Source organism: Arachis hypogaea, chromosome 10 (assembly GCF_003086295.3).
Source record: "Arachis hypogaea cultivar Tifrunner chromosome 10, arahy.Tifrunner.gnm2.J5K5, whole genome shotgun sequence".
NCBI lineage: Eukaryota > Viridiplantae > Streptophyta > Magnoliopsida > Fabales > Fabaceae > Arachis > Arachis hypogaea.
In genome coordinates, this window is record NC_092045.1 from 66,965,425 (window position 1) to 66,991,724 (window position 26,300).

The 26,300-nt window shown below is 38.9% G+C and overlaps 1 long non-coding RNA gene and 1 other non-coding gene across 3 annotated transcripts; both read left to right on the forward strand.

The window, feature by feature from the left end:
• Nucleotides 1-2,290: 2,290 nt before the first annotated feature.
• LOC112719059 (small nucleolar RNA R71) lies at nt 2,291-2,394 on the forward strand. Its single transcript, XR_003161379.1, has one exon. It is a non-coding gene; the product is annotated as a small nucleolar RNA R71 (small nucleolar RNA).
• A 13,834-nt stretch (nt 2,395-16,228) lies between these two features.
• LOC112718253 (uncharacterized) lies at nt 16,229-17,164 on the forward strand. 2 transcript variants are annotated; one of them, XR_003160720.3, is made up of 4 exons: nt 16,229-16,411; nt 16,573-16,622; nt 16,787-16,962; nt 17,063-17,164. It is a non-coding gene; the product is annotated as an uncharacterized lncRNA (long non-coding RNA). The 2 variants fall into 2 exon arrangements; XR_011866312.1 differs by having other exon boundaries at nt 16,787-17,158.
• Nucleotides 17,165-26,300: the final 9,136 nt, after the last annotated feature.

Below are 26,300 nucleotides of genomic sequence, written 5' to 3' on the forward strand. Positions count from 1 at the left end.
TGGGGTAATTGGGAAGAGAAATTGATGTGATTGGTGAAGGTTTTTGGGAAGGGTGACATTGAGAATGAGATTTGGATTAGGAGAGTGTGAATAGGATTAAAAGGTAGGTGGGGATCCTGTGGGGTCCACAGATCCTGAGGTGGGAATCCTGTGGGGTCCACAGGTCCTGAGGTGAAAAGAAATACCATTCCTTCACCCTATAGGCGTGTAAATTGCCTTCATGCACCATTCTGGCGTTCAAACGCCCATTGGTGCATGTTCTGGGCGTTAAACGCCCATGTGATGCTTGATCTGGGCGTTAAACGCCAGTTTCAAGCTTGTTTCTGGCGTTCAGCGCCAGATTGTCCTCTGCGTGCGCATCCTGGCGTTAAACGCCAGGATGTTGCTTGTTTTGGGCGTTCAGCGCCAGGAAGATGCTCTGTTTTTGACTCTGTTTTTAATTTTTTTGATTTTTTCGTGACTCCTCATGATCATGTACCTAATTAAACACAAAAATAACAAAGAAACAAAATAAAATAAAATTAGATAAATAAAATTGGGTTGCCTCCCAACAAGCGCTTCTTTAATGTCAATAGCTTGACAGTGGTTCTCATGGAGCCACAGAGCAATCAAGTCAATGTTGTCTAGTCCCAACACCAAACTTAGAGTTTGGATATGGGGTTTGAACACCAAACTTAGAGTTTGGTTGTGGCTTCACAACACCAAACTTAGAGTCTGACTGTGTGGGCTCTTCTTGACCTTGAACTGAGAGAAGCTCTTCATGCTTTCTCTCTTTTGTCACAGAGGGATGGCCATGTGCTTGGAACACAAGGTATTCTCCATTCAATTGAAGGACTAACTCTCCTCTGTTGACATCTATCACAGCTTCTGCTGTGGCTAGGAAAGGTCTTCCTAGGATGATGCATTCATCATCTTCCTTCCTAGTATCTAGGATTAGGAAATCAGCAGGGATGTAAAAGTCTTCAACTTTTATAAGCACGTCCTCTACTATCCCATGAGCTTGTCTCACTGACTTATCTGCCAATTGCAGTGAGAACAAAGCAGGTTGCACCTCAATGATCCCTAGCTTCTCCATTACAGAGAGTGGCATAAGGTTTATCCCTGACCCAAGATCACATAGAGCTTTTTCAAAGCTCATGGTGCCAATGGTGCAAGGTATTAAGAACTTGCCAGGATCTTGTTTCTTTTGAGGTAGAGTTTCCTGAATCCAAGTCTCTAAATCACTAATGAGCAAGGGAGGTTCACTTTCCCAAGTCTCATTACCAAATAGCTTGGCATTCAGTTTCATGATAGCTCCTAGATATTGAGCAATTTGCTCACCAGTCACATCTTCATCCTCTTCAGAGGATGAATAATAGTCAGAGCTCATGAATGGCAGAAGGAGATTTAATGGAATCTCTAAGGTCTCTGTATGAGCCTCAGATTCCTCAGGATCCTTAATAGGAAGCTCCTTCTTGCTTGGAGGACGTCCCAGGAGGTCTTCCTCACTGGGATTTTCGTCCTCCTCCTCCTTGATGCATTCGGCCATGTTGACTAAGTCAATGGCTTTGCACTCTCCTTTTGGATTCTCTTCTGTATTACTTGGGAGAATACTGGGAGGAGTTTCAATAACTTTCTTACTCAGCTGGCCTACTTGTGCCTCCAAATTTCTAATGGAGGATCTTGTTTCATTCATGAAACTGAAAGTGGCTTTTGACAGATCAGAGACTATATTGGCTAAATTAGAATTATTTTGTTCAGCGTTCTCTGTCTGTTGCTGAGAAGATGATGGATATGGCTTACTATTATTCAGCCTATTGCGTCCACCATTGTTAAAACCTTGTTGAGGTTTTTGTTGATCCTCTAGGAGAAATTTGGATGATTTCTCCATGATGGGTTATAGGTATTTCCATATGGTTCACCCAGATAATTAACCTCTGCCATGGCAGGGTTCTCAGGATCATAAGCTTCTTCAGAAGCTACCTCTCTAGTACTGTTGGATGCATGTTGCAATCCATTCAGATTTTGAGAGATCATGTTGACCTGTTGAGTCAACACTTTGTTCTGAGCCAGTATGGCATTCAGAGCATCAATTTCAAGAACTCCCTTCTTCTGAGGGACCCCATTATTCACGGAATTCCTCTCAGAGGTATACATGAACTGGTTGTTTGCAACCATGTCAATGAGTTCTTGAGCCTCTTCAGGCGTTTTCTTCAGGTGAATAGATCCACCTGCAGAATGGTCCAGTGACATTTTCGAAAATTCATAGAGACACTAATAGAATATATCTAATAGGGTCCATTCTGAAAACATGTCAGATGGACATCTCTTGGTCAGCTGCTTGTATCTTTCCCAAGCTTCATAGAGGGATTCACCATCTTTTTGTTTGAAAGTTTGAACATCCACTCTCAGCTTGCTCAGCTTTTGAGGAGGAAAGAATTTATCTAAGAAGGCAGTGACCAGCTTATCCCAGGAGTCCAGGCTATCCTTAGGTTGTAAATCCAACCATATTCTAGCTCTGTCTCTTACAGCAAAAGGGAAAAGCATGAGTCTGTAGACTTCAGGATTAACTCCATTTGTCTTTACAGTATCACAGACTTGCAAGAATTCAGTTAAAAACTGATAAGGATCTTCAGATGGAAGTCCATAAAACTTGCAGTTTTGTTGCATTAATGCAACTAGTTGAGGCTTAAGCTCAAAGTTATTGGCTCCAATGGCAGGAATGGAGATGCTTCTTCCATCAAACTTGGATGTTGGCTTTGTGAAATCACCAAGCATTCTCCTTACATTATTATTATTATTTTCGGCCATCTCTTCCTCTTGTTCGAAATTTTCTAAAAGGTTGCCTCTGGATTGTTGTAATTTAGCTTCTCTTAATTTTCTCTTCAGAGTCCTTTCAGGTTCTGGATCACCTTCAACAAGAGTGCCTTTATCCTTGTTCCTGCTCATAAGAAAGAGAAGAAAACAGGAAAAGAAAGAGGAATCCTCTATGTCACAGTATAGAGATTCCCTTATGTTAGTAGAAGAAGAAAGGGGTAGAAGAATGAAGGAGGAGGTTCGGATTTGGATGAAGAGAGGTGAAGAGAAGTGTTAGTAATTAAATAATTAAATAGAATAAGAAAAGAGAAGAGAAATTTTCGAAAATAATTTTGAAAAAATGGTTAGTGATTTTCGAAAATTAAAGATGAGATGAGATTAAAATTAGAATTTAAAACAATTAAAAAGAATTTTTGAAAAAGAGGGGGAGAATTTTCGAAAATTTAGAGAGGGAAAAGTAGTTAGGTGGTTTTGAAAAAGATAAGAAACAAACAAGGAGTTAGTTAGTTGATTGAAAAAGATTTGAAATCAAATTTTGAAAAAGATAAGAAGATAGGAGGTTAGATAAGATATTTTGAAATCAAATTTGAAAAGATAAAATTTTGAAAAGATAAGATAAAAGATAAAAAGATATATTTGAAAAAGATATTTGAAAAAAAAGATTTAATTTTAAAAATTACTTAACTAACAAGAAACTACAAGATAAGATTCTAGAATTTAAAGATTGAACCTTTCTTAACAAGAAAGTAACAAACTTCAAATTTTTGAACCAATCACATTAATTGTTAGCTAATTTTTCGAAAATTGGATAAAAAGATAAGAAAAAGATTTTGAAAATATTTTGAAAAATATTTTTGAAATTTTCGAAAATAAAAAAATGAAAAAGATATGATTTTTGAAAAAGATTTTGAAAAGATAAGATTTTTAAAATTGAAATTTTGACTTGACTTGTAAGAAACAACTAATTTTTAAAAATTTTTGACCAAGTCAACCCAAAATTTCGAAATTTTGGAGGGAAATAAGGATAAGATATTTTTGAAATCAAATTTTGAATGAAAAACACAAAAATGACCCAAAACATGAAAATTTTGGATCAAGACACAAGATGCATGCATGAATGCTATGAATGTCAAGATGAACACCAAGAACACTTTGAAGATCATGATGAACATCAAGAACATAATTTTGAAAAATTTTGATGCAAAGAAAACATGCAAGACACCAAACTTAGAAATTTTTAATGCATGGAAAATATGAATGCACAAGTGCACATGAAAAACAACAAAAGACACAAAACAAGAAATCATCAAGATCAAACAAGAAGACTTGTCAAGAACAACTTGAAGATCATGAAGAACACTATGAATGCATGAAATTTTCGAAAAAAAATGCAAGAAAAATTTTAAAAGCATGCAATTGACACCAAACTTAAAAATTAACACAAGATTCAAACAAGAAACATAAATATTTTTGATTTTTATGATTTTATGATTTTTTTGTATTTTTATTAATTTTTTTCGAAAAACATTTTTGGAAGAACGAAAAATAAAAGAAAAATTTTTGAAAAAGATTTTTGAAAAGAAAATTACCTAATCTGAGCAACAAGATGAACCGTCAGTTGTCCATACTCGAACAATCCCCGGCAACGGCGCCAAAAACTTGGTGGACGAAATTGTGATCACTTGTATGTATTTATAAAAGATGTATACTCTGAGGGCATTGTTTATTTTCTTCACAATCTCGTTCAACTAACCAGCAAGTGTACTGGGTCGTCCAAGTAATAACCTTACGTGAGTAAGGGTCGAATCCACAGAGATTGTTGGTATGAAGCAAGCTATGGTCACCTTGCAAATCTCAGTCAGGCAGAAAAAAGAGGAATTGTAATTATAATAAATAAAAAGGAATAATAAAAGGGATAGAAGACTTATGCAGATTCATTGGTAGGAATTTCAGATAAGCGGATGGAGATGCTGTAGAGCTCTTGGACGCCTGCTCTCCTACTCCTTCTACTCAATCCTTCTTACTCCTTTCCATGGCAAGCTTTGTATAGGGGTTCACCATCAACTGTGGCTACTTTCATTCCTCACGGGGAAATAACCTGTGCGGCTGTCACTCGCACAGCTAACCAGTCTGGAGGCATCACCCGTGGCTGATGGCTACATCCCATCCTCGCAGTGAAAACTATGCAACGCACTCTGTCACAGTACGGCTAATCACCGGTTGGTTCCCGCTCCTACTGGAATAGAATCCCTCTTTTGCGTCTGTCACCAACGCCCAGCAGGTTAAAGTTTGAAGCACGTCACGGTCATTCATGATCGGAATCCTACGCGGAACACCACAGACAAGGTTGGACTTTCCGGACTCCCAGGATCCTACTCGGAACACCACAGACAAGGTTGGACTTTCCGGATCCAGATGAATGCCGCCAACTATCTAACTTATACCACGAAGATTCTGTTGGGGAATCTAAGAGATACGCATTCAAGCTCTGTTGCATGTAGAACGGACATGGTTGTCAATCACGCGCATTCATAAGTGAGAATGATAATGAGGGTAATCTGACTCATCACATTCATCATGTTCTTGGGTACGAATGAATATCTTGGAATAAGAATAAGAGAGAATTGAATAAAAGATAATAGAATTGCATTAATACTTGAGGTACAGCAGAGCTCCACACCCTTAATCTATGGTGTGCAGAAACTCCACCGTTGAAAATACATAAGCAAAGAGTTCAGGCATGGCCGAATGGCCAGCCCTCTCTAACGTGATCACAGGATCAAAATACAATCCAGGATGTCTAATACAATAGATAAATGTCCTATATATACTAGACTAGCTACTAGGGTTTACATGAGTAAGTAATTGATGCATAAATCCACTTCCGGGGCCCACTTGGTGTGTGCTTGGGCTGAGCTTGATGAATTCACGTGCTAAGGCATATCTTGGCGTCAAACTTCAGGTTATGACGTGTTTTGGGCGTTCAACTCCGGATCATGACGTTTTTCTGGCGTTTAACTCCAGACAGCAGCATGAACTTGGCGTTCAACGCCAAGTTACGTCGTCATTCTTCGAATAAAGCATGGACTATTATATATTGCTGGAAAGCTCTGGATGTCTACTTTCCAACGCCGTTGAGAGCACGCCAATTGGAGTTCTGTAGCTCCAGAAAATCCATTCCGAGTGCAGGGAGGTCAGAATCCAACAGCATCAGCAGTCCTTTTGTCAGCCTTCTTCAGAGTTTTGCTCAAATCCCTCAATTTCAGTCAGAATTTACCTGAAATCACAGAAAAACACACAAACTCATAGTAAAGTCCAGAAATGTGAATTTAACATAAAAACTAATGAAAACATCCCTAAAAGTAGCTCAAACTTACTAAAAACTATATGAAAACAATGCCAAAAGGCGTATAAATTATCCGCTCATCAAAATTCAAAAGATATGATGAGTTTGAAAAAGATTTGTAAAAGATTTGGATTGAAAAAAAAAGATTTGTGTTTATGAATTAAGATATATTTGATACTTTTGAAAAAGGGATTTTAGAAATTAGGATTTTTAGAAAACTAATTTGATTTGAGGGATGACAATTTGAAACATGTTTATGCAAGAAATCATGAATTGAAATATAAAAATTTAGAAAAATTATAAAGAAAAACGAATTTTACCTCCTCCCACCATCCTGGCGTTAAACGCCCAAACGATGCATGTTTTGGGCGTTTAACGCCCAAATGCTGCTTCTCCTGGGCGTTCAACGCCCAGCTGATGCTTCTTTCTGGCGTTGAACGCCAGGAGGTCCTTTGTCACTGGGCGTTTTTCTGAACGCCCAGGATGCTAACAATCTGGCGTTGAACGCCCAGAAGGTGCTTCTTTCTGGCGTTCAACGCCCAGAAGATGCTCCTTTCTGGCGTTCAACGCCCAGATGGCTATCCTTACTGGCGTTGAACGCCCAGTGGGTGCTTCTTTTGGGCGTTCAACGCCCAAAACATTTCTTACTGGCTTTTTCACGCCAGTGAGCTTCCAAATTTCCCTGTAACTCTGTGAATTCAATCAATTGCTATTTTTACCCTTTGAAGATACTTGGACTCATACCTGTGAAAAAAGGAAATTTATTTAATTAGTAAATAAACTTTGTAAATGGCTGGGTTGCCTCCCAGCAAGCGCTTCTTTATTGTCTTTAGCTGGACTACCACTGAGCTCTAATCAAGTCTCAGTCTTGAGCATTCTTGCTCGATGTTACTTTCAAGATAATGTTTAATTCTCTGTCCATTAACAATGAACTTTTTGTCAGAGTCATTATTCTGAAGCTCTACGTATCCATATGGTGATACACTTGTAATTACATATGGACCTCTCCACCGGGATTTTAATTTCCCAAGGAATAATTTGAGCCTAGAATTAAATAGCAGAACTTTCTGCCCCGGCTCAAAGACTCTGGATGATAATTTCTTATCATGCCATCTTTTTGCTTTCTCTTTGTATATTTTTGCATTCTCGAAAGCATTGAGTCTAAATTCCTCTAGCTCATTTAACTGGAGCAATCGTTTTTCTCCAGCTAACTTGGCATCAAAGTTTAGGAATCTGGTTGCCCAGTAGGCCTTGTGTTCCAGTTCCACTGGCAAGTGACACGCCTTTCCATACACAAGCTGGTATGGAGAGGTCCCTATGGGGGTCTTGAATGCTGTTCTGTATGCCCACAGAGCATCATCCAAGCTTCTTGCCCAATCCCTTCTACGGTTAATTACAGTCCGTTCCAGGATTCTTTTAAGTTCTCTATTTGAGACTTCAGCTTGCCCATTAGTTTGTGGGTGATATGGAGTAGCTACCCTGTGGTTGACTACATAACGTACCAGAGCAGAGTAAAGCTGTTTATTACAGAAATGAGTGCCCCCGTCACTGATTAACACTCTAGGGATACCAAATCTGCTGAAGATATATTTCTGGAGGAATTTTAACACTGTTTTAGTGTCATTAGTGGGTGTTGCAATAGCCTCCGCCCATTTGGATACATAATCCACTGCTACCAGAATATAAGTGTTTAAGTATGATGGTGGGAAAGGTCCCATGAAGTCAATGCCCCATACATCAAACAACTCAATCTCCAAGATTCCTTGTTGAGGCATGGCATAACTGTGAGGTAGGTTACCTGATCTTTGGCAACTATCACAATTAAGCACAAACGCTCGGGAATCTTTATAGAGAGTAGGCCAGTAGAAGCCACTTTGGAGGACTCTTGTGGCTGTTCGTTCACTTCCAAAATGTCCTCTATACTGTGATCCATGGCAATGCCATAGGATCTTCTGTGCTTCTTCTTTAGGCACACATCTACGGATTACTCCGTCTGCACATCTCTTAAAGAGATATGGTTCATCCCAAAGATAGTACTTTGCATCTGTGATTAATTTCTTTGATTGCACCCTACTGTACTCTTTGAGTATGAATCTCACTGCCTTGTAGTTTGCAATGTCTGCAAACCATGGTACTTCCTGGATGGCAAACAGTTGCTCATCCGGAAAGGTTTCAGAGATCTCAATGAGAGGGAGGGACGCCCCTTCCACTAGTTCTATTCGGGACAGGTGATCTGCCACTTGATTCTCTATCCCTTTTCTGTCTCTTATTTCTATATCAAACTCTTGCAGAAGCAATACCCATCTGATGAGTCTGGGTTTTGAATCCTGCTTTGTGAGTAGATATTTAAGAGCAGCATGATCAGTGTACACAATCACTTTTGATCCTACTAAATAGGATCTGAATTTGTCAATGGCGTAAACCACTGCTAGTAGCTCTTTTTCTGTGGTTGTGTAATTCTTCTGTGCATCATTTAGAACACGGCTGGCATAGTAAATGACGTGCAGAAGCTTGTCATGCCTTTGTCCCAACACTGCACCAATGGCATGGTCACTGGCATCACACATCAATTCAAATGGTAATGTCCAGTCTGGTGCAGAGATGATTGGTGCAGTAACCAATTTAGCTTTCAGAGTCTCAAATGCCTGCAGACACTCTTTATCAAAGATAAATGGCGTGTCAGCAGCTAGCAGGTTGCTCAGAGGTTTGGCAATTTTTGAAAAATCCTTTATGAACCTCCTATAGAATCCTGCATGCCCCAGAAAGCTTCTGATTGCCTTAACATTAGCAGGTGGTGGTAATTTTTCAATTACTTCTACCTTAGCTTGATCCACCTCTATTCCCTTGTTCGAAATTTTGTGCCCAAGGACAATTCCTTCAATCACCATAAAGTGACATTTTTCCCAGTTTAAAACCAGGTTAGTCTCTTGGCATCTTTTCAGAACAAGTGCTAAATGGTTAAGGCAGGAGCTGAATGAGTCTCCAAATACTGAGAAGTCATCCATGAAGACTTCCAGAAATTTTTCCACCATATCAGAGAAAATTGAGAGCATGCACCTCTGAAAGGTTGCAGGTGCATTGCACAGGCCAAATGGCATCCTTCTGTAAGCAAATACTCCAGATGGACATGTGAATGCCGTTTTCTCTTGATCCTGGGGATCTACTGCAATTTGATTATAACCTGAATATCCATCCAGGAAGCAGTAGTATTCATGACTTGCTAGTCTTTCTAGCATCTGGTCTATGAATGGTAAAGGAAAATGATCCTTTCTGGTGGCTGTATTGAGCCTTCTATAATCAATGCACATACGCCACCCTATAACTGTCCTTGTAGGAACCAGTTCATTTTTTTCATTATGAACCACTGTCATGCCTCCTTTCTTAGGGACAACTTGGACAGGGCTCACCCAGGGGCTGTCAGAAATAGGATAAATAATCCCAGCCTCTAGTAATTTAGTGACCTCTTTCTGCACCACTTCTTTCATAGCTGGATTCAGCCGCCTTTGTGGTTGAACCACTGGCTTGGCGTCATCCTCCAGCAAGATTTTGTGCATGCATCTGGCTGGGCTAATGCCCTTAAGATCACTAATGGACCACCTAAGAGCTGTCTTGTGCGTCCTTAGCACTTGAATTAGTGCTTCCTCTTCCTGTGGCTCTAAGGTAGAGCTTATAATTACAGGAAAGGTATCACCTTCTCCCTGAAATGCATATTTCAGGGATGGTGGTAATGGTTTGAGTTCGGGTTTTGGAGGTTTCTCCTCTTCTTGAGGGATTTTCAGAGGTTCTATTATCTTCTCTGATTCCTCCAAATCAGGCTGAACATCTTTAAAGATGTCCTCTAGCTCTGATTCGAGACTCTCAGCCATATTGACCTCTCTTACCAGAGAGTCAATAATATCAACACTCATGCAGTCATTTAGGGTGTCTGGATGTTGCATGGCTTTGACAACATTCAACTTAAACTCCTCCTCATTGACTCTCAAGGTTACTTCCCCTTTTTGGACATCAATGATGGTTCGGCCAGTGGCTAGGAAAGGTCTTCCTAGAATGAGAGTTGCACTCTTGTGCTCCTCCATTTCCAGCACCACAAAGTCAGTAGGAAAGGCGAATGGCCCGACCTTGACAATCATGTCTTCAATCACTCCTGATGGGTATTTAATGGAGCCATCAGCAAGTTGAAGACATATCCTGGTTGGTTTGATTTCTTCAGTTAAACCAAGCTTTCTGATAGTAGATGCAGGTATTAGGTTGATACTTGCCCCAAGATCACATAAAGCTTGCTTGGCACAAGTACCCTCTAATGTGCATGGTATCATAAAGCTCCCAGGATCTTTAAGCTTCTCAGGTAAGCTTTTCAGAATGACTGCACTGCATTCTTCAGTGAGGTAAACTTTTTCAGTCTCCCTCCAATCCTTCTTATGACTTAAGATCTCTTTCATGAACTTAGCATAAGAGGGTATTTGCTCAAGTGCTTCTGCAAACGGAATCTTTATTTCAAGAGTCCTGAGATAGTCTGCAAAGCGGGCAAATTGCTTATCCTGTTCCGCTTGGCGGAGTTTTTGAGGATAAGGCATTTTGGCTTTGTATTCCTCAACCTTAGTTGCTGCAGGTTTATTACCTTCAGAAGTGGGTTGGGAAGCCTTTTTAGAAGGGTTGTTATCAGCACTTGTATGTGACTGATCACCCACTGGCATTTGAATGCCAGGGGTAGAAGCTGGAGTGGCGTTAGACGCCATCTCCCTATTTGTTACTGGCGTTTGAACGCCAGAACCGTGTTCCCTTTGGGCGTTCAACGCCGGATTCATGCTTGTTTCTGGCGTTGAACGCCAGAAATGAGCATGGTCTGGGCGTTCAACGCCAGCTTTATTCCTCTCTGGGCTCTGACTGTCCTCAGAGGGATTTTGAGTAACCAATTGTTCATTTCTTGGTTTTCTGCTGCTTTGAAGTGAGGTATTTAATGTTTTCCCACTTCTTAATTGAACTGCTTGGCATTCTTCTGCTATTTGTTTTGACAGTTGCTTTTCTGTCTGCTTTAATTGCACTTCCATATTCCTGTTTGCCATTCTTGTTTCCTGTAATATTTCCTTGAATTCGGCTAGCTGCTGAGTTAGAAAGTCTAATTGCTGATTAATTTCATTAGCCTGATCCACCGGACTGAGTTCAGCAGTTACTGTTTTAGCTTCTTCTTTCATGGAAGATTTACTGCTTAGATACAGATGCTGATTTCTAGCAACTGTATCAATAAGCTCTTGAGCTTCTTCAATTGTTTTTCTCATATGTATAGATCCACCAGCTGAGTGGTCAAGAGAGATCTGAGCTTTTTCTGTAAGCCCATAGTAGAAGATGTCTAATTGCACCCATTCTGAAAACATTTCAGAGGGGCATTTTCTTAGCATCTCTCTGTATCTCTCCCAGGCATCATAAAGGGATTCATTATCTCCTTGTTTGAAGCCTTGGATGCTTAGCCTTAGCTGTGTCATCCGTTTTGGAGGGAAATAGTGATTCAGGAATTTTTCTAACAGCTGTTTCCATGTTTTTATGCTGTTCTTAGGCTGGTTATTTAACCACCTCTTAGCTTGATCTTTTACAGCAAATAGAAACAGTAATAATCTGTAGACATCCTGATCTACTTCCTTATCATGTACTGTATCAGCAATTTGCAGAAATTGTGCCAGAAACTCTGTAGGTTCTTCATGTGGAAGACCAGAATACTGGCAGTTTTGCTGCACCATGATAATGAGCTGAGGATTCAGCTCAAAGCTACCAACTCCAATGGAGGGTATACAGATACTACTCCCATATGAAGCAGTAGTGGGGTTAGCATATGACCCCAGAGTCCTCTTGGACTGTTCATTCCTGCTTGCTTCCATATTCGATTACAAGAGATAATTTGTATGTTGATTTTATTTATTTTATAAAAGTGGAATAAATAAAAACAAAATATATAAAAAGAAGTTAAAAATATATTTTTTTTTGAAAATTTTTCGAAAAAATTGAAATTAAAATCTGAAATTTATATAAAAATTTCGAAAAAGTGGTTCAAAATTAGTTAGAAAATATAAAATTTTTTTGAATTTTGAATTTTATGATGAAAGAGAAAAACACACAAAAGACACAAGACTTAAAATTTTTAGATCTAGTGCTCCTTATTTTCGAAAATTTTTGGAGGGAAAACACCAAGGAACAACAAACTTAAAAATTTTAAGATCAAGATACAAGAAAAACTCAAGAACACCTTGAAGATTCACAAGAACACCAAGAACAAAAGGAAGAACACCAAACTTAAAATTTTTAGAAAACTTTAATAAAATATTCGAAAATTATAAAAAGATTAACAAGAAAACACCAAACTTAAAGTTTAGCACAAGATTCAATCCAAGAAAAATTATTTTTGAAAAAGGTTCCAAAGGGTATAACCAATTATCAAGAACAACTTGAAGATCAAGGAAGAACCAAGAACACTAATACGAAAATTTTAAGGAAAATATAAAATATGTAGTTAACGCCAAACTTAGAATAAGACACTAAATTCACGAAAAATCAACAATTAATTAAGAAAAATAATATTTTTGAAAAGAAATTTTTGAAAAGAAACTATCCTATCAAAATTTAATGACTCTGTAACAACAAAAATAAATTATTCCTGATCTAAGAAATAAAATATGCCTTCAATTGTTCAAACTCAATAATCCCCGGCAACGGCGCCAAAAACTTGGTGCACGAATTTGTAATTCGCACAACTAACCAGCAAGTGCACTGGGTCGTCCAAGTAATACCTTACGTGAGTAAGGGTCGATCCCACGGAGATTATTGGTTTGAAGCAATCAATGTTTATTTTATTAGTCTTAGTCAGGAGGCCAATAAATTTATTTGGATTTAGTTGTAAGAAGTCAAAGTATTTAAAATTCTAAGTTAAAATAATAGAGAATAATAGCGTTACTTGTTGTGCAGTAATGGGGAATATGTTGGAGTTTTGGAGATGCTTTGTCCTTTGAACTTCAACTCTTCCTTGAAATCCTTCAACACACGCAAGGCTCCTTCCATGGCAAGCTCTATGTAGGGTGTCACCGTTGTCAGTGGCTACTTCCCATCCTCTCAGTGAAAACGTTCCTATGCTCTATCACAGCACGGCTAATCATCTGTCGGTTCTCAATCAGGTTGGAATAGAATCCATTGATTCTTTTGCGTCTGTCACTAACGCCCAGCCCTCAGGAGTTTGAAGCACGTCACAGTCATTCAATCCCAGAATCCTACTCAGAATACCACAGACAAGGTTTAGACTTTCCGGATTCTCATGAATGCCGCCATCAATCCAGCTTATACCACGAAGATTCTGATTAAAGAATCTCACTACTAGAAAATTAGTTATTACAGACGGATATTTCCGACGGATTTTATCCCACGGAAATATAGACAGAATTTCAGAGGGATTTTTTTGTCGGAAAATAAAAAAATGAATTAGCATAAATTACAGACAGAAAATAAAATCCGTCGATAATTCTGTCGGTAAAATTAACTTTTTTCAAAAGAAATTATTACATAAGGAAAATCCGTCTGTAATTAAATAAACAAAATACTGTATTTTAGTAAATTATTACAGACAGAAAAATCCCACTGTAATTAAAAAATTTTCGTCTGAAAACATGGAGCTAACCCTAACTTACACCCTAGTCTCTCGAGCTTCATTCACCCTCCACACAAGTGAAGAACTTCTTCCTCTCTCCGTCCATGCTCTCTCACTGTCCACGAGCTTCTTTAACCGCTGCCGCCGCCGCTCGCGTCGCACAATCTCATCACTGACCTCAGCAACGGCCATTCGCTGGTTATCCTCATCCACCGGTTCAGGAATCACTGCACTCATCCTTCAGGGAAGATCTCTGCCCTGATAGTCACGGAGGTAGTCGCGTCGTCGTCGTTCTCACCGCTCTGGGCCCATCCGCCTCCTTCATGCACGGTGTCATCTCCCTCCAACTTTGCCGACGGCGATTCAACCCCTTTGCTGCTACTCCGCTGCCCTGGATGGCAACTTCCTCCTCAGATCGGCCCGAGCCGTTTCCTACAAATGCGCCAAATGTAGATCCAGGTGTTCTTCTCTTGTGTGTTCTGGAATGAGAGGTAATTCTGATTGCAGTTTTTGGAATTGAATTTTGGAATCCTGCTCGAACTGAAATTGCTCTTGATTATACTGGTTGAAATTCAAAATTGAAAGCTAATTCTTCTTCTTCAGCCAAATCTATTGCTTCTTCTTCGTTTTCTGCATAAATAGACAAAGATGAATGCTGAATTATTGCTCGATCTGCCAGCTCTGTTGATTTTGTTTGTTGTTGAGGTTAAAATGTAAAATTGAAATCTGATGAGTCTCCTTCTTCTCCTTTGATGTGAACTTCTTTTGTAAGTTTTGGATTCCTTGCTGATTCTGAAGCTTTTGATGTTGTAGACTCTAATTCTGCAATTTTATATTCTGAATCTGAATTCCAAAATTGGAGATATGTGATTATTGAATTTTCTGCTGCTAGCTTTGCTGAATTGTTACTGAGTAGTGAAAATTCTGCATTTGATTTGGCCTGAATCTGGAAAATTGGAGGCTCCTGGAGTCGTTGATGATCGTTGATTTGGCTGTGGTTACTGTTCTAAGGTCGTATAATGAGACTGCATTTTTGGTTAGTCAAAATTATCCTGTCACCATCTTCAATTAAGCTCTGTCATATAAGCTCTGGCCCTGTTATTGTTTCTAGACTAGTATGATTTTCCCTTTAATTCATGATGGTAAACGAAGTTGTTTAAGTCTAGAAATCTGTCTAGAAATTTGAAATGTTTTGATGGTGTCCTTCTTTCAGTTTTTTAACACTTCATTTTTGTTCTAATGAGTCTTGTACTTTATAATCACAACGCTTTCATAGTTCTATGGTTCTTAATTGGTAGTTGCCTGATGGTTTCTTTGATTATATATATTGGTGCTTTGTAATTCCTAAGGGGAAATTATACAGGAGAACTAAAATATATATTATTGCCATTTATGTTGGTAATAAGCTGCATAAATATTCAATCTTAATGAATCTGAGATATTTACAGTTTGAGGCTACTGCTTCATCACCAGTCTGCAGTTGATGCTGATTAATTCGAAGGGTCTGTGATATCTTTATCAAATTTGGATGATTCTGATTCTTCTAAATATCTAGTTTGGAAGAAGGTTCAAGAATCCTTGGAAAACTTAAAGGAGGAGGCAGTTGTTCCTAAAAGGTTATTTCAAGAGATTTCCGATGTCACATTCACTTTTGTTCGTTGCATTTGTTAGCAGATCTCTAATGGAGCTTGTAGCTTATAGCCTTTAGCTTTATCTTTGTGTTATTTGATCGGTGTTCCTTTGGCTGTGTTGTGTTGTGTTGTGTTGTGAACTCTGATCTACATGACTTAACATGTTTACATCTTTTCATTCCAATTGTTTCAATGATTATCGTGTTTTAGTTGATTTCCTTTGTTATGATGAATTATGGTTCCTTGTTGTCCATGTATATATATCAGTTGCATTAATTGCCATTTTAGGTTAATAGAGACAATGCAATTGAAAGAACTGCTGATGTCAGAGTAGTTATATGCTATAGAAATAGAATCAATGCTCTACAATGGCGTGGTCTTCATTTTTAGTTGCCAGAGCATAGTTTTTCAATGATTTGTCAAGTTGAAGCATCAACTACTCATTGTTCTTCTGACTTTCACATCCTTAATTATTTATTATCAATTGTTTATTCTATTTGCGTTTTGATAGTTCTGGTCTAATTTAAGAATAATATGGATCCCTTGTCTTTCGGAACTTACTAGGACCCTTATACTGAGACAGTTTATGTGAAGGAACTTGAGGGGTGGTCAATACTAGCCTCTGCAAGAAAGCTTTGTATGATAGAAGTTGTCTAAGTTATTTATCATTTCACACTTGTGGCAATAGTTGAGCCACACATGAAAGAGCTAGTGCAAATGATTTGAAGTTATTTTTAAGTTTCTTATGATTTCTTTGCAGTGCAGGGAAATGGGTTTGTGGACATTACTTGAGGGGTTCCTGCTTCTTGCAAATGCACTAGAGATACTAAATGAGGACTGATTTCTGGCACCTAAAGGATGGGGCTTATCTGATTTTTCAAGTGGCAGGACAAAATATTTCAAAGGCGAGCTCATAGGTCTTATTTACGCAACTCAATACCTAAAAGTTCCTCTCATACTTCTCAACTCCATCTGCATCATTTTGAAATTTATTTCTGGATAATGCCTAGCAAGGTGAGATTTCAAGACTGTTGTCTAAACATTTTGTTAATCTTGTGTATGTTAATATCTGGTGTTATGGAAATACCCTCAGCTTTCCTACGTTAAATTTTCAAACATAAAAGAACTCTACTTTTCTTAAACTGATGCTTGAGCCATTCTGATTGATATGCCAGTGCAACTCAAGGACATAAACTGGACGTAGTTGATTAGATTCTTAGTTCAGGTAATGAATGACTCTAGTCATCAAGTTATACTTTGTCATTTTCAAACTTGACTGATGTTTCAGTTCAACTCATGAACATGAAATGTAATTATAAGTCATCAAGTTACATATCTGCTGCTTATAGCTTAGTGCTTAACTCATACTTCACGTATAAATGTTTTCAGGACTTACCAACTGAATCTGAAACTGTGATCCCCTATGTTCACTCCATGAAACAAGCTCACAAGATTTTGAGGACAGTTATAAGCCCAAGACTGATTTGCTCAAAGCTGTTGCGGTATTTGCAGCAGCTGCAACTGGGGCAGTGGCAATTAACCATTCTTGGGTGGCCGCAAATCAGGTCTATCAATGTCCTCTTAGTTGAAATTCACTTGTGTATATTTCAGCATGAAGTGTTTGCATTTGGGAATATGTTTACAAGTCTGTGACCATGACTGCAGGATCTTGCCATGGCATTACTATTTGTAATAGGATATGTAGGCATCATATTTGAGGAATCTCTAGCTTTCAACAAAAGTGGAGTAGGACTTAGTATAGTTGAAGAATACATTGAGTTTATATTTTGAATTATAGTTAATGTATCAACACACTTTGATGTATGGTTGTTACTTATTATTATAGTTGATGATCAATATATTTTGTTTATGTTTTGAATTATATTGACTTGCTTGTTTATAATACTTTTCTTTTAGTTTGATAATACGATGAATTTGTTTATGTTTTGAAATATTATAAATATTCAAATATAAATTAGATAAAAATTTGTATTAAATTTATATTTATTTTGTATGAAAACAAGTTTATTTTGTAATTAGAAAAAGTAAAAAAAAAAATTCTATTTTACCTTACAGACGGATTTACAGACGGATTTTCTGTCTGTAATCATGATTTTTCAAAGTTTAATTTACAGACAGAAAATCCGTCGGAAAATTTGTCTGTAAATTACAGACAGAAAATCTGTCGAAAAATCCGCCTGTAATTACAGACAGAAAATCCGTCTGAAAATCTGCCTGTAATTACAGACAGAAAATCCGTCTGAAAATCCGCCTGTAATTACAGACGGAAAATCCGTCTGTAAGTTTGTCGCCTTCAGGAAATGGAGGGAGAATTTACAGAGAGAAAATCCGTCGGTAAATCGTAAAAATCCGTCGGTAATTTTCCGACGGAAAAAAAATCCGTCGGTAAATAATTTCCGACGGGGCTTTTACAGAGGGACAAAATCCGTCGGAAATTTCGTCGGTAACCAAAAATCCGTCTGTAATAAAGACTAAATCTGTCTGTAAATCTGTCTGTATTTATCCATTTTCTAGTTGTGTCTAAGAGATACTCATTCAATCTGATGTAGAACGGAGGTGGTTGTCAGGCACACGTTCATGGTTTGAGGAAGGTGATGAGTGTCACGGATCATCACCTTCTCCATAATTAAGCGCGAATGAACATCTTAGATAAGAACAAGCGTGTTTGAATGGAAAATAAAGGAATTGTATTAAATCATCGAGACGCTGCAGAGCTCCTTACCCCCAACAATGGAGTTTAGAGACCCATGCCGTCACAAAGTATGTAATTCAGATCTGAAAATGTCATTAGGTACAAGATAAGTCTCTAAAAGTTGTTTAAATAGTAAACTAGTAACCTAGGTTTACAGAATATGAGTAAACTAAGATAATTGGTGCAGAAATCCACTTCTGGGGCCCACTTGGTGTGTGCTGGGGCTGAGACTAAAGCTATCCACGAGTTGAGGCCTTTCTTGGAGTTGAACTCCAAGTTATAACGTGTTTTGGGCATTCAACTCCGGATCATGACGTTTTTCTGGCGTTTAACTCCAGACAGCAGCATGTACTTGGCGTTCAACGCCAAATTACGTCATCTATCTTCGCACAAAGTATGGACTATTATATATTGCTGGAAAGCCCTGGATGTCTACTTTCCAACGCCGTTGAGAGCGCGCCAATTGGACTCCTGTAGCTCCAAAAAATCCATTTCGAGTGCAGGGAGGTCAGAATCCAACAGCATCAGCAGTCCTTTTTCAGCCTAACTCAGATTTTTGCTCAGCTCCCTCAATTTCAGCCAGAAAATACCTGAAATCACAGAAAAACACACAAACTCATAGTAAAGTCCAGAAATATGATTTTTGCCTAAAAACTAATAATATTCTACTAAAAATTAATTAAAACATACTAAAATCTGCATGAAATTACCCCCAAAAAGCGTATAAAATATCCGCTCATCATTGAACCCCCACATTCAAACTCTATGTTTGGTGTTGGGAGGTTCCAACATTGCTCTGAACATCTGTGAGGCTCCATGAGAGTCCACTGTCAAGCTACTGACATTAAAGAAGTGCTTGTTGGGAGGCAACCCAATGTTATATTTATCTATTTTCCTTTGTTATTTTATGTTATCTGTAGGTTGATGATCATGTGAAGTCATAAAATTAATTGAAAAAGCAAAAACAGAATAAAAACAGAAAGAAAAATAGCACACCCTGGAGGAAAAGCTTGCTGGCATTTAAACGCCAGTAAGGGCAGCAAAATGGGCATTTAACGCCCGGTCTGGCACCATTCTGGGCGTTTAACGCCAGAAAGGGGCACCAGACTGGCGTTTAACGCCAGAAAGGGGCAAGAAGCTGGCGTTCAACACCAGAAAAGGGCAGCAGCCCGGCCTTTAACGCCAGGATTGGCAGAAAGGGCATTTTTGCACGCCACTTGGTGCAAAGATGAGCTATCCTTGACACCTCAGGATCTGTGGACCCCACAGGATCCCCACCTACCCCACCACTCTCTCTCTTCTTCACCCATTCACCAATCACCTCAATACCTCTTCCCCAAAAACCCCTCACCTATCAAATCCCACCATTCTCTTCACCACTCACATCCATCCTTCATAAAACCCCACCTACCTCACCATTCAAATTCAAACCACTTTCCCTCCCAAACCCACCCTAGATTCCCGAAACATACCCCCCCTCTACTCCTATATAAACCCATCTTCACTCTTTCATTTTCACACAACCTAAACACTACTTCTCTCCCTTGGCCGCAACACAAAGCCCCCATCCATCTCCTCTATTTCCTCTTCTTCTACTCTCTTCTTTCTTCTTTTGCTTGAAGACGAGCAAACCTTCTAAGTTTGGTGTGGTAAAAGCATTGCTTTTTGTTTTTCCATAACCATTTATGGCACCTAAGGCCAAAGAAACCTCTAGAAAGAGAAAAGGGAAGGCAAAAGCTTCCACCTCTGAGTCATGGGAGATGGAGAGATTCATCTCAAGGGTGCATCAAGACCACTTCTATAAAGTTGTGGCCAAGAAGAAGGTGACCCCCGAGGTCCCTTTCAAACTCAAAAAGGGTCAACTTTGATTAAAGGTTGGACTAAGTCCTCATGGATACCACTAAGAAAAGGATGGAGCAAACAAGAGATCTCACTCATGGACATGAGGAAATTCCTCATCGTAAAATCCCTGAGATGCCTCAAGGGATGCACTTTCCTCCACAAAACTATTGGGAGCAAATCAACACCTCCCTAGGAGAATTGAGTTCCAACATGGGACAACTAAGGGTGGAGCACCAAGAAAATTCCATCCTCCTCCATGAAATTAGAGAAGATCAAAGAATCATGAGAGAGGAGCAACAAAGGCAAGGAAGAGACATTGAGGAGCTCAAGCACTCCATAAGACCTTCAAGAGGAAGAACAAGCCGCCATCACTAAGGTGGACCCGTTCTTTAATCTCCTTGTTCTTTATTTTTCTGTTTTTCAAAAATTATGCCTTATGTTTTATTTATGTTTGTGTCTTATGATCATTAGTGTCTTAGTGTCTATGCCTTAAAGTTATGAATGCCCTATGAATCCATCACCTTTCTTGAATGAAAAATGTTTTTATTACAAAAGAACAAGAAGTACATGATTTCGAATTCATCCTTAAAACTAGCTTAATTATTTTGATGTGGTGACAATACTTTTTGTTTTCTGAATGTATGTGATGAGCGGATAATTTGTATGCTTTTTGGCATTGTTTTTAGTATAATCTAGTTAGTTTTTAGTATATTTTTATTAGTTTTTAGCTAAAATTCACTTTTCTGGACTTTACTATGAGTTTGTGTGTTTTTCTGTGATTTCAGGTATTTTCTGGCTGAAATTGAGGGTTATGAGCAAAAATCTGATCCCGAGACCAAAAAGGACTGCAGATGCTGTTGGATTCTGACCTCCCTGCACTCGAAGTGGATTTTCTGGAGCTACAGAAGCCCAATTGGCGCGCTCTCAACGGAATTTGAAAGTAGACTTCCTGGGCTTTCCAGCAATATATGATAGTCTATACTTTGCCCGAGCTTTGATGGCCCAAACCGGCGCTCAAAGTCTCCCTCAGAAATTCCAGCGTTAAACGCCGGAACTGGCATAAAACTTGGAGTTAAACGCCCAAACTGGCATGAAAGCTGGCGTTTAACTCCAGAAAACGTCTCTACACATAAAAGCCTCATTGCTCAGCCCAAGCACACACCAAGTGGACCCAGAAGTGGATTTTTACGTCATTTACTCATTTCTGTACACCCTAGGCTACTAGTTTACTATTAATAGGATCTTTTGACATTGTACCTGAGGACCTTATGACCTCATGACACTTTACACCCTTCTTTGTATACTTTCCACGGCATGAGTCTCTAAACCCCATGGTTGGGGGTGAGGAGCTCTGCTGTGTCTTGATGGATTAATGCAATTACTACTGTTTCTCACTCAATCATGCTTGCTTCCATTCTAAGATAATACTTGTTCTTAATCCGGATGAATGTGATGATCCGTGACAATCATCATCATTCTCAACTATGAACGCGTGCCTGACAACCACCTCCGTTCTACCTTAGATTAAGTAGTTATCTCTTGGATTCTTTAATCAGAATCTTCGTGGTATAAGCTAGAATTGATGGCGGCATTCAAGAGAATCCGGAAGGTCTAAACCTTGTCTGTGGTATTCTGAGTAGGATTCAATGATTGAATGACTGTGACGTGCTTCAAACTCCTGAAGGCGGGGCGTTAGTGACAGACGCAAAAGAATCACTGGATTCTATTCCGGCCTGATTGAGAACCGACAGATGAATTCCGCTATGCTGTGACAGAGCATATGCAATCGCTTTCACTGAGAGGATGGGAGGTAGCCATTGACAACGGTGAAACCCTACATACAGCTTGCCATGGAAGGAGACTTGCGTGTTTGAAGAAGAAGACAGTAGGAAAGCAGAGATTCAGAAGATGGAGCATCTCCAAACCTCAACCTATTCTCCATTACTGCAAAACAAGTAATCATTTTATGTTCTTTTGCTTTTCACAATCAATCCTGATAATTTCTGATATCCTGACTAAGATTTACAAGACAACCATAGCTTGCTTCAAGCCGACAATCTCTGTGGGATCGACCCTTGCTCACGCAAGGTATTACTTGGACGACCCAGTACACTTGCTGGTTAGTTGTGCGGGATTGCAAAAGTGTGATTGCAATTTCGTGCACCAGTATGCTTGAACAGTGCATGTGTCTTTTGAATTTTTTGTTCAAGAATGTTAAAATTGTTGGCTCTTGAAAGAATGATGAAATAGGAGAAATGTTACTGAGGATCTAAAAAATCATAAAAATGATTCTTGAAGCAAGAAAAAGCAGTGAATTAAAAAAAAAAACAAGCAGAAAAAGCCAATAGCCCTTTAAACCAAAAGGCAAGGGTAATAAAAAGGATCCAAGGCTTTGAGCATCAGTGGATAGGAGGGCCTACAGGAATAACATCCTGGCCTAAGCAGCTAAACCAAGCTGTCCCTAACCATGTGCTTGTGGCGTGAAGGTGTCAAGTGAAAACTTGAGACTGAGCGGTTAAAGTCGTGATCCAAGGAAAAAGGAGTGTGTTTAAGAACCCTGGACACCTCTAATTAGGGACTCTAGTAAAGCTGAGTCAAAATCTGAAAAGGTTCACCCAGTTATGTGTCTGTGGCATGGATGTATCCGGTGATAATACTGGAAAACAGAGTGCTTTGGGCCACGGCCAAGACTCATAAAGTAGCTGTGTTCAAGAATCATCATACTTAACTAGGAGAATCAATAACACTATCCGGATTTTGAGTTCCTATAGAAGCCAATCATTTTGAACTTCAAAGGATAAAAGTGAGATGCCAAAACTGTTCAGAGGCAAAAAGCTACAAGTCCCGCTCATCTAATTGGAGCTAAGTTTCATTGATATTTTGGAGTCTATAGTATATTCCCTTCTTTTTATCCTATTTGATTTTCAGTTGCTTGGGGACAAGCAACAATTTAAGTTTGGTGTTGTGATGAGCGAATAATTTATACGCTTTTTGGCATTGTTTTTAGTATGTTTTTAGTATGTTTTAGTTAGTTTTTATTATATTTTTATTAGTTTTTATTTAAAATTCACTTTTCTGGACTTTACTATGAGTTTGTGTGTTTTTCTGTGATTTTAGGTATTTTCTGGCTGAAATTGAGGGACCTGAGCAAAAATCTGATTCAGAGGCTGAAAAAGGACTGCAGATGTTGTTGGATTCTAACCTCCCTGCACTCTAAGTAGATTTTCTAGAGCTACAGAAGCCCAATTGGCGCGCTCTCAATTGCGTTGGAAATTAGACATCATGGGATTTTCAGAAATATATAATAGTCCATACTTTGCCCGAGATTTGATGGCCTAAACCGGCGTTCCAAATCAGCTCAAGATTGCCCAGCGTTTAACGCCGGAACTGGCATAGAAGTGGGAGTTAAACGCCCAAACTGGCACAAAAGCTGGCGTTTAACTCCAAGAAAAGTCTCTACACATGAAAGCTTCAATGCTCAGCCCAAGCACACACCAAGTGGGCCCGGAAGTGGATTTTTACGTCATTTACTAATTTCTTTAAACCCTAGGCTACTAGTTCTCTATAAATAGGACCTTTTACTATTGTATTTTCATCTTGGTAGCTATCTTCGAGTAGTCTTATGCTCGCTTAGATCATGGGGCTGGCCTCACGGCCATGCCTAGACCTTGTTCTTATGTATTTTCAACGGTAGAGTTTCTACACACCATAGATTAAGGTGTGGAGCTCTGCTGTACCTCGAGTATTAATGCAATTACTATTGTTATTCTATTCAATTCAGCTTATTCTTGTTCCAAGATATTCATTCGCACTCAAGAACTTGATGAATGTGATGATTATGTGACGCTCATCATCATTCTCACTTATGAACGCGTGCCGGACAACCACTTAGGTTCTACATGCAAACAAGGCTTGAATGTGTATCTCTTGGATTCCTTAATCAGAATCTTTGTGGTATAAGCTAGAATTGATGGCAGCATTCTTGAGAATCCGGAAGGTCTAAACCTTGTCTATGGTATTCTGAGTAGGATTCAAGGATTGAATGACTGTGACGAGCTTCAAACTCGCGACTATGGGGCGTTAGTGACAGACGCAAAAGAATCACTGGATTCTATTCCGACATGATCGAGAACCGACAGATAAATAGCCGTGCTGTGACAGAGCGCGTTGAACATTTTCACTGAGAGGACGGGACTGTAGCAATTGAAAATGGTGATGCCCAACATACAGCTTGCCATGGACAGGAGTAAGAAGGATTGGATGAAGACAGTAGGAAAGCAGAGAGACGGAAGGGACAAAGCATCTCCATATGCCTATCTGAAATTCTCACCAATGAATTACATAAGTATCTCTATCTTTATTTTATGTTTATTCATCTTTTAATTATCAATCCTCCACATCCATTTGAATCCGCCTGACTGAGATTTACAAGATGACCATAGCTTGCTTCATACCAACAATCTCCATGGGATCGACCCTTACTCGCGTAAGGTTTATTACTTGGACGACCCAGTGCACTTGCTGGTTAGTTGTGCGAAGTTGTGATAAAGAATTGAGATTGCAATTGAGCGTACCATGTTGATGGCGGCATTGATGATCACAATTTCGTGCACCATTTGTTTAGTGATTTCAGGTTTAGAAGGCAAAGATTGGATTGAGGGAAGGAAGGAAAAGCATGTAAAAATGGAGAACTCATGAAGAAATGAATGAATCGCAAAGCTGTCAATCCCAACCTCTTCTTACTTAATCGATCATAACTTGAACTATAGAGATCCAAATAAAGCGGTTCTAGTTGCGTTGAAACGCTAACATCTGGAGCTTCAAAATGATATGAAATTTGCCATAGTTGCCTGGCGTTTAAAGACGCATACGCATGGGAAGCTGCATGTGAGTCACTAAAGGCAACTCTTGGCCAACGATTTCTGAAACATTTTGGGTCCAATCCAACTCATTTCTGAAGCTATTTAACCCAAGGATTGAAGAGGGATGAACCAATTAGTTAGTTAGTTAGTTAGTTTTAGTTTAGTTTTCATCATGCTTTAGTTAGTTTCTAGAGGGAGAAGCTCTCTCCTCTCTCTAGATTAGGGTTCTTAGTTTTAGATCCAGATCTACTACTTATTCCCTTTCAATTTTCCTTTTCCATCTTTAATTGTTCTCTTGTAGTTGTAGCAATCTACATCTCTTGTAGTTTCTTTGTATTATTAGTTGTAGTTTATGAATTCTTTTGTAGATCTACATTTCTTTTCAATGCAATTTGTAATTTCTTTGTTGTTTCATAATTGTTTTGATTTTCTATTATTGATCTCTTGCTTTTGTAGTTATAGATTCCTTTAATTTTTGCAATTTATGTGTTGTTTGTTTGTATTGTCCACTAAGTGTTTGTTGAAATGTCTCTCCTAGTTAAGAGGTAGATTTTGTTCCTCTTGGCCTAATTTGAGTAATTGGAAATACTTGAATTATCAAACTCTCTTGTTGATTGATAATTGCATGTTGCTAGTTAACTTGAATTATCACTAAAGCTAGTCTATCATCATAACAAGGCTAGGACTTGTGGTCTCAAGTTGATATCCACTTGACTTTCCTTCATAGTTAGAGGTTAACTAAGTGGAGCAATGGACAATTCTTCTTGTCACACTTGAAGATGATAATTAGGATATGATTTCTAATTCTCAGACCTTGCCAAGACCTCTCTTAATTGTTAGTTCATTTCCTTTGCCATTTGCATTTCTTGTCTCTTACTACAAAACCCCCAAAATATACTTCATAACCAATAACAAGAACATCTTATTGTAATTCCTAGGGAGAATGACCCGAGGTTTGAATACTTTGGTTATTTTTATTGGGGTTTGTTACTTGTGACAACCAAATTTTTGCATGAGAAGATTCTTTGTTGGTTTAGAAACTATACTTGCAATGAGATTTCACTTGTGAAATTCTATACCATCAAAAATCTCTTCATCAACAGCCTTGTGAGTACGCAGAAGCAGGGAAAGACTTGCTGGTGAGAGCGCTGACACAACCTGTGCGCGCGCATATCCAATGGAGTATTACAACCTGTGCGTACGCACAGCCCTGTGCGCACGCACACGTTGGAAAGGTCAGTCTGTTAGGGGCGCTCGCACGCCTTGTGCGAGCGAACAAAATTGCGAAATTTTGTACCTATCCAAACGCACACCCCTATGCGTGTGCACACGTTTTAAAAATCTCTTGGGCGTGCGCACGCACACCCCTGTGCGTACGCACATGCCTCGTTTCTCAAATTTAAACATTGTTTTAAACTATTTCACTTCCCAACTAGCTTGTAAGCTTCTGTGACACTATTTTAAGACCCTTGGGATTTTTTACCGG